Raw genomic sequence first — 10,152 nt, forward strand, 5'->3', positions numbered from 1 at the left:
TAGCTAACATCTCACTATCACATTTCTAAGCTTCGCAGATCTGCTACAAAAACGTCATTTTAGCTTTTAACTCGGCTAAGATCGAGCCATCATCAGACAATGTCAATCTTGTATTCATCTCTCTCAAAGCAATCACAGACTTTCTACTCAAAGCATCTGCAACTACATTTGCTTTTCCCGGATGATAATCAATAACTAACTCATAATCTTTCAATAGTTCGAGCCATCTGTACTGTCTTAGATTCTGATCTTTCTGTGACATCAGATACTTTAAACTCTTTTGATTGGTAAATATGTGACATTTTTTACCGAACAAATGGTGTCGCTAAATTTTCAATGCAAACAAAATAGATGCCAAGACTAAGTTATTTGTCGGATAGTTTTTCTCGTGCGGCTTTAACTATCTAGAGGCATAAGCTATTACTTTGCCTTCATGCATCAAAACATAGCCTAAACCATTTAGTGATGCATCACTGAAAATAAAAAATTCTCTACCAGATTCAGGCTAAACCAGAACTAGTGCTTCGGTCAATAGTGCTTTCAACTAGTTAAAACTTTGTTGACATTTATCAGATCATTCAAACTTCACATCTTTCTGTAATAGCTGTGTCATCGGTGTAGCTATCATTGAGAAACCTTTTAAAAATATCTGGTAATAACCAACTAATCCCAGAAAGCTTCTGACTTCATATACGTTTCTTAGTGGTTTCGACTCAACAACCGTTGAAATTTTACTTAAATCAACTATGATGCCTTCAGCCGATACTATTTCTCCCAGAAAACCAACTTCTCAGAGCTAAAACTCAAATTTGCTAAATTTAGCATATAGTTGTTTATCTTGCAAAGTTTGTAACACAATTCTCAAGTGCTTGGCATGTTCAGACTCGTCTCGAGAATATATTAGACTATCATCAATAAATACCACAACAAATTAGTCTAAATACGATCTGAAGATTCTGTTCATCAAATCCATAAATACTACAGGTGTATTAGTTAAACTAAGCGACATCACAAGAAATTCATAGTGTCCGTACCTAGTTCTAAATGTAGTTTTCAGCACATCTGAGTCTTTCACTCGTAACTGATAATAGCTAGAATGAAGATCAATCTTTGAGAACACTGTGGCACCTTTCAACTGGTCAAACAAATCATCACTACGAGGTAGTGGATATTTTTTTTTGATTGTAACTTTATTGAGCTGACAGTAGTCAATGCATAATCTCATCGATCTGTCATTTTTCTTAACGAATAGAACCGGTGCACCCTAAGGTGAAAAATTGGGTCAAGCAAAACCTCTGTCTACAAATTCTTACAACTGTGCTTTAAACTCTTTTAACTCTGTAGGAGCCATTTTGTAAGGTGCTATCGATATCGATGATGTTCTCGATACAAGTTCTATAGTAAATTTGGCCTCTCTAATTGGCGGTAATCCAGGTAACTCTAGAAACACATCGAAATATTTGCAAACCACTGGCACTGATTCAAGTTTCAATTTAAACACTTTAGTATCCAATACATAAGAAAGGTAAGCATTACAACCTTTTCTCACATGTTTCTGTGCTGACATAGCTGATATCACAATAGGCAACCCGCTCGAATTATCTGATTCAATACGAAGCATCACACCATTCTGACATTTCAATACAATAAGCTTTCATCTACAATTTACCACAGTATCATGCAGACTTAGCCAATCCATGCCTAAAATCACATCAAATTCATCAAACGATAACAACACCAAATCAGCTAGAAAACTATAACCCCGAGTCATCAAAGGACAATTCTTGCAAAGTTTATCAACTAGCACATACTGACTTAGGGGGTTCGACAACTTAACCACGAATTCAATGGACTCAATAGGTAAACTCTTACTAGACACTAAATTTGTGCAAACATATGAATGGGTCGATCCTGGATCAATCAAAGCAGTTACATCAATATCATAGAGAGAGAAAGTACCGGTAATAACATCTGGCACAGAAGCATCCTCGCATGCGCGAATAACATAAGCCTTAGCTAGTGCACATGCCTCAGATCTCATAGTAGAGTCTTTCGTTTCACTATGGCTACCACTCATATTTTTAGGATTATGAGGTGGTCTACCTCTCGCAACAGTATTGCTCGGCCTCATGGCCTGAGCTTTCTCTTTCTCAGATTTCTCTCGGCAATCTCTAAGATAGTGGTTAAGAGAACCACATCTAAAACACGCTACACTCTTCATTCGACACTCACCTGTGGCCTATTACAGTGCTTGCACTCGAGTCTGATGTTTTTAACACTACCCACACTCACTACAAATGTAGCTTGGGGTTTAGGACTGGAGCGTCTGGTATCTCTATCTTTATTACAATGTCCCACAGAAGTAGTAGAATGGTAGTAATGTTCTTTAGATTTCTTCGATGCTAACTGATACGACTTTCCCATCAATCTATTTCTCAAATCTATAGCTTCAAACTCAGCGTGTCTTTTCTCTTTACTCAACTCTTCAGCTTTATGTGTCCGATCAACCAATACAACAAATTCTTTCAACTCAAGGATCCCGATTAATAGCTTTATATCTTCATTTAATCCATCTTCAAACTATTTACACATTGTAGTCTCGATCAGAATGTACTCTCGAGCATATTTACTTAATCGAACAAATTCTCGTTCATATTCAGACACTGACGTATGGTGTAACACCCTTTACTCGTATCCAAAGCTGGGACAGGGTTCGAAGTGTTACCGGACTCTAACACATGCACACATACAAAAACCAGGTCATAAAATTTCATTGAAATAAAATTCATACATGCCTAAGTAAATTGTCCCTTATATGGGCCTACGAGGTCCAAAACATACATCGAAGGTGGTTTGGGACTAAACCGAGAACTTTAGAAAAATTTAGGATAACTTAGAAAATTTTTCTACTTTAAAGAGTCACACGACCGTGTGAGTAGGCCGTGTGGCCACACACACCTGTGTGGCTTGGGACACGCCCGTATCCCCAGCCCGTGTAACTCTTTGACTATGACATCATCAACCAAATAATGTCACACGGCCAAGTCACACACTCGTGTGCTTAGACTGTGTGGTGAATTAAATTCCAAAAATTAAGTGCAGACTTCACACGGCTTGGGCAAACACCTATTCTTAAGGCCGTGTCCATCACATGGCTGAGACACACGGTCGTATCTCTACCAGTGTGTTTACTACTGGGCATTTTGTTCTACATAATAAGGGTGTAGGGGACACACGGCCGGATCACACGTCCAGGGGCTAGACCGTGTGGACAATTTCAAGGCTATTTTCAAGCCATTTGCCACCCTTAAACACTCTCATACTTACACACTCTCTTCATGGTATGCAACATGGCACATTTGAATACTCAAGCATTCACATTCATGGTTAAATTTTGACTTGGTAATGTCAACATATCACCTATCTGAACTATCATGCTTTCATATGGCATTCCACAACAATTTCATATTTGTCTACCATCTTTGCAAACTAATTTTCAAGTTATACATTTGCACCACATTTATTGCATACACATTAATCATATTCCATACACCAATTATACATGCCATCCATCACTCTCATTAACCATAAGCAACTATAACCACAATATAGCACAAACATATTTGCATGCATGCATCAATAATTAGGTTTACAACCCAGATAATCAAGATGAGCCACCTCTTATGGCCATATACAAAATGAATCACAATACCATCATGAACCAACACATTTGGCTAATCAATATGACACATAACAAAAAGACCAAGTCCCTTTATAAACCGTAATTTATACATATTTTACCCCATGTTTAATGCATTTTATGGATGATTTCCTATTAGAATTGGTGAATTTGATGCGCCTAATGCTTTCATTTCATGTTTTATACTTAGGAGAGCATAGGAGAGTGAAAGGAACGAGAAACGGGCCAAAAACGGAGAAAATGGGCCAAAGTACAAAATCAACACAGCTTAGACTTCCTCACACGGGCAGACCACACGGCCGTGTCAATTTGGTAGAATCGAAGCACGACTCACACGGGTATAACACACGCCCGTGCCATTCTAACAGGCTCGAGCACGGCCTAAAGTAATCGCACACGGGCATGTTACACAGGCATGTCCCTGCCGAGCCCAAGTTGAGTCCAATCCAGAAAAGGCTAATTTTGAGGGATCTTAAGCATTCCAAAGCCTATAAATACACCCTAGAGGAGGAAGAAAAGGGGGACACAGAATAGGGAGTAAGGAATTACTCTAAGGAAGCCGATTGATCCATCTCAGAAGTCAGATTCACCATCAAGACTGAAGATCTCTCCTCAATTTCCCCTTCAGGAGTTTTGGGTTTTCTTTATGTTTTGTATTCTTTATTATTTTGAGATGTTTTCTTATTTAGTTATGAACTAAAACCCGTAAATACCTAAGGGGAATGAAACCTAAGATGAATCTTGTTATTATTTTCTGAATTGTATGATAAATATTTAACTTGTTCTTAATTATGTGTTCTTAATTCTTATTTTGATATCCCAGGATACTGATTCAAGATAATCTCTTATTAAGAGGAGGAATAGACCATGTCTAAGAGTACATTTGTCATAATTAAGCGGAGTTGATTGCGCGCCTAGACATAGGGTGACAAGATTTTGCCGGATTAGGGTGAAACCTAATAAGGGGATCCATAGATCGAGTTAATGCAACCTTAAGGTGTTAATTAGAGAAAGGTCTCAATTATTCAATCTAGGGATTAGACATTATTAGTCTTGAATAGGGATAATAACATAACTTAGGGATCTTTACAGAACAAGTTAAATAAATAAATCGTCCGATTCGGAGCCAGAATAACAATACAGTCTAGGTAGATTTTTCCTTAGATATTGTCTTAATTCAATCAATTTTCCCAAAAGTAATTCCCCAATTCCATTCTCTATGAATTCTTAGTTTAGATAATTAGTTAGTTAAAACAAAAACCTCTTTATTCTTAGGCTAGATAATAAAAATACAGTCATTACTAGTACTTTTAGTTCCCTTGGGTTTGACAATCCGGTCTTGCTAAAACTATACTACTGTTCGATAGGTACACTTGCCTACATCGCGATAATAGTTAGTTTCAAGAATGATTAATTATATATATTTAAAACCTATCACGAAATCACGCGACCAAGTTTTTGGCGCTGTTACCGGGGAACTAAGATATTAGGAACACCCAATTTTTATTACTTTAGCCATTTATTTTTCTTGCCATTTAATTTAATTTTATTAGTTAATTTTTCCATATCTTGGCAGGTTTTTTTAGTTTATGACTAGAAGAAACCTGTCAGGACGACTACTTTTTGACGAAGAAATCGATCACACAGTTCGCAGAAACCAAAGAGAAATAAGACGAAGCCTAAGATACACAAAGAACGAGCAAGAAGATGGTACTCAACCCCCAACCAAAGAGATGGTTGAAAACCAAGACAATCAGCTACCCCCTGCAATTGCGGCTAATCAAAATCCTGCTCCACGCACTATGTATGATTATGCTAAACCTTCTTTAACAAGAACTAAATTGAGCATAGTTAGACCTGCTGTAGTTGCAAATACTTTTGAACTAAAACCTAACACTATTCAAATGATACAACAATTTGTTCAGTTTGATGATTTGCAGGATGAGGATCCCAACGCTCATTTAGCCAACTTCTTAGAACTATGAGATACATTTAAAATTAATGGTGTTTCTGATCATGCCATTCGTCTTCGGTTATTCCCTTTTTTGTTGAGGAACAAAGCTAAAAAGTTGTTGAACTCATTACCACAAGGGTCAATCACTACTTGGGAATAAATGGCTGAAAAATTTCTATTAAAATATTTTCCGTCGGCTAAAATGACTAAATTACGTAATGATATCTCTTCTTTTGTGTAGATGGATTTAGAAACATTTTACGATGCATGGGAGAGATACAAGGACTTATTGAGAAGGTGCCCTCACCATAGGTTACCGCTTTGGCTTCAGGTTCAAACGTTCCATAATGGCCTGAATCCTTCGACTCAGCAAATGGTTGGCTCAGCTGCTGGTTGAACCATCAATAATAAAACACTTGAAGATGCTTATGAGTTCATAGAGGAGATGCCATTGAATAACTATCAGTGGCAAATCATGAGGACAAAGCCAACGAAAACAGCCGATGATTATAACGTCGATTCGGTCACCATGCTCTCTAATCAGGTAGAACTCTTGAATAAGAAAATTGATGGTTTTCTTAGTGCTTCACAGGTTCACCTAGTAATGCAGTGAGAAGCAAGTGGAGGTGGAACAAGCTATTCGGACTACCAACCTTATGGCTACAACATTGATAACGAACAATTAAATTACATGGGTAATAATCCTCGACCTCAAAACAATCCATATAGTAACACTTACAATGCAGGTTGGAGGAGCCACCCCAATTTCTCATGGGGCAGTCAAGGAAATCAAAGACCACAACCACCTCTAGGCTACCATCAATCACCCTACCAACAGGAAAAGAAACCGTACCTTGAAGAGATGCTCACAAAGTTTATCTCGGTGTCAGAAACTCGTTTCCAGAACAGCGAGACAGCACTTAAAAATCAATAGGCATCGATCCAAGGGCTCGAAACTCAGATAGGCCAGCTTTCCAAGCTAATCTCTAAACGACCAAAAAGGAGCTTGCCAAGTAATACTAAACCTAACCCAAGGGAACAGCTCAATGCGATTAATGTTCAAGATGAAGAAGGATTCGTTGAGCCTGAGCCAGAACCGAGGTAAGAAACTGTGGTAAGCAAAGGTCAAGGTGAGGTAGATCACAATAAAAACAAATCGGTGAATGTATAATATAAACCTCGTGTGCCATACCCCAACGCGACAAGGAGAGACCGCTCAAATGAACAATTTGGTAAATTCCTTAAACTCTTAAAAAAATTACATATTAACTTACCGTTTATTGAAGCTCTATCACAGATGCCAAACGCAATGAAATTTTTAAAGGAGCTTTTAGCAAATAAGTAGAAGATGGACGAGGCATCGCATGTGGAGCTAAACGCAGTTTGCTCAGCTATTCTCCAGAATAAACTACCCAACAAACTTAAAGATCTAGGGAGTTTTACAATTCCTTGCTTAATTGGTAGTTTAGATGTTAATAATGCATTAGCTGATTTGGGGGCTAGTATTAACGTCATGCCTTACAAAATGTTCAAACAATTAGGTCACGGGAAACCCAAACAGACTAGGATGAGCATTCAATTAGCAAATAAAACTATAAGATTCCCTAGGGGTATTATTGAAGATGTGCTAGTCAAAATTGATAAATTTATATTTCCCGTTGACTTCATTGTTCTAGACATAGAGGAGGATAGCAACATTCCTTTAATTCTAGGAAGGCCTTTTTTAGCAACTGCTAAAACAATTATTGATGTTGGCACAGGTGAACTCACACTACGTGTGGGAGACAAAACAATCACTCTACAAGCTCACAATTCTAGCAACACATCGAAAATTGAAGGTGATCGTGTAACCCATTCTACTAAAAATGACAATATGGTACAACCTACTTTGCAGGAAATGAGTCTGAAGGAAGCACATGAGTCATTCTCAAGCAATAGTAGAGGACCCATTCATGAAGATCGAAGGCTACATATCGAGGAGCTAGATGAATGGTGGACGTATAAATCGAGAGCACCTAACAAACCAAATCTACGACAGAACAAGCTCAATCCCTTTCCAAATCAACTTAAGGTTAGAGATAGAGTCTTATTAGATGCCACAGATCCCTACATTGTCGTTACCACATCAAATGAAGAAATCCCTCTTATGGTACTTAGCATTTTCCCATTCGGTACGGTCGATGTGAGTCATCCCAAGTTCGGCACTTTTAAGGTAAACAACACCCATTTAAAACCTTATCTTGATGAGTATAAACTCCTCAAACCACCATGATCATTCAACAGAGAGGTAAGTCGAGCTTAGACTATAAATAAGCACTTCTCGAGAGGCAACCCGAGCACTAACAGTATTAACTTCTTTAAAATTTAGTCTTCAACATCTAACTTACTAACGGAGCGCTTGAATATAGGTTTTCCACAGGGACACAGCCAAGAGCACGGGCGTGCTTAGGGTCATGTGAAAATAAGACAACAATTTTTCCCAAACACGGGCTACGATAAAATGCCACGACCGTGCGACATAGCCGTGGTCGAACCTGCCAAAACAACATGGGGGTGAGACACTCCCGTGTGGAAGAACCGTGGGTGAACCTGTTAAAACAGTATGGGCATTCGACAACCCCGTGTCTAGCACCTGTGGTCAAACCTGTTAGATTGACATGGGCGTGGGTCTGAATACATGGGAGTGGGAGAAGCGAACAATGCCAGACATAGCCGTGCGACACGGTCATGTGCACCTACATGCCCAAGGAACACGGGTGTGTACTAAATGTCAGATGCGCCCAAATTCAAAATTCGCGAAGCACACGGGCTGAAATTGGGGAACACGGGCGTGTTCCCTGGTCGTGTGCCCCAAATCTATAAATACCCTGCACTATTCATTGTCTTCCCCACTCAAAAACCCTAACCTTAGCCGTTGCAATTCCACACGGCCTCCTTGCTACGCCCGTGCGCCGCCTCCAACTCTATTTTTGACGCCCATTCTCCTCTTTCTAGCCTTTGTTCACTCTTTTCTCGTTTATTCTTACTAACTTCTAGGGCTATTTATCATAATAATATGAAAATTTTCATGTTCCTTTCTTATTTTTATCATACAAATGTTATATCTAGAATAGTTATTATCTTTTTCATGTTAAAATTCTTACTCATTATATGATTTCTCTACTTTATTTGATTAGTTAGAAGTAAATATTCATGATTAGAGCAATATATATACTCATGCCTCTAGTGTTAACATTTTTCATCCGCCACACATATTGCAATCCATGAAATTCGTTGCCATTTTTATGCCATACAATTGATTGCTTTGATTAACTTGTTAGTCTTAGTAGTTGCTGAAATTATGATTGTTATTTACCAATTATCTTCATTTTACTTTTATCATTCCATAAAATGAATTCATGGTTTTTGATCGCAGGTATCATCTTCACGAGGAAAGAAAACCGCCGTACCTGCTTCGAAGAACAGAAAGGGAGGTCACCTTTCGCGAGTCCAACCACGAAAATTTGTCACCCTCTCCTGCAGTTCCCCAGAAGGCCCCAAGAAGAGCTTTTCCAAATACTTCGGGCCTGACCTTTAATTATGGGCTGTTGTATCGACTAGGCTGCCGTAGAACAAGTTTAGTTGGCTGTACGATTTGGGCCCTCCTAACCACCGACCCTTGGGAGCTGTTCTTTGGGATCATCAAACCAACATACCTTGAGCTCATAATAGAACTATGCTCAACGTTCCATCTTCAGACCGTAATGACGAATTACGATGATCCCGGCACGGTCCAGTTTTGCCTAGGAGTGTTAGTCTGCCAGCTAAGCGTCCTAGAGTTTGGTGCTGTACTGGGCTTATATACGGAGGAGTTCAAGGAGGAGAATGAACTACATGCTCTCACTCGCCATATACATTTCTCTCCCTCGAAGTGATGGCACACTTTGGCCCCTAGCGCAGCCTCCTACAATCTTAGCCGCTCCAAGGCATCAGTTCTCCCACCATCCCTGAGGTACCTACACGCCATTTTGGCTCACACAATCATAGGGAGGCGAGAGTGCACAGTTTTCTTCAACACTCACGACGCCTACTTCTTATGGTGTATGTCGCATGGGCATGTCATCGACCTTGCCTATTTCATCGCCCTCGCGATTCAGCACCAGATTGAGTGGCATAGGAAGGGGTCATCTCCATTGGCCCCTATGTTACTCGGTTGGCTCGACACTTCGGGCTCCTCAGCATCGCAGCCCAAGAATCATCCTTTACCCTCATTGGCCAGATGTCTCCACAAGGCATCTCGAGCATGCTTAACATGAGGATGATCGAGAGGCGCCAAGGAACCTACCCTCCCCAATATTGTCTCGCCAAATCTACCGAGGAGGAGGCTTATAGAATATTCCTAATGATGTCCCTCCACAGCACGAGGACCCACCGACTCAGCCACCACCACTTTCTCGTCCAGTTCATGCAGCGGCTTCATATGTTGACATCTCTGAGTGCCTCACTAGATTCGAGCAGC

The 10,152-nt window shown here is 39.6% G+C and overlaps 1 non-coding gene across 1 annotated transcript; it reads right to left on the reverse strand.

Moving 5' to 3' along the window:
- Positions 1-5,862: 5,862 nt before the first annotated feature.
- Positions 5,863-5,969, reverse strand: LOC121207925 (small nucleolar RNA R71). The gene has a single exon (XR_005903020.1). It is a non-coding gene; the product is annotated as a small nucleolar RNA R71 (small nucleolar RNA).
- Positions 5,970-10,152: the final 4,183 nt, after the last annotated feature.

This window comes from Gossypium hirsutum, chromosome A01 (genome assembly GCF_007990345.1).
Source record: "Gossypium hirsutum isolate 1008001.06 chromosome A01, Gossypium_hirsutum_v2.1, whole genome shotgun sequence".
NCBI classification, from domain to species: domain Eukaryota; kingdom Viridiplantae; phylum Streptophyta; class Magnoliopsida; order Malvales; family Malvaceae; genus Gossypium; species Gossypium hirsutum.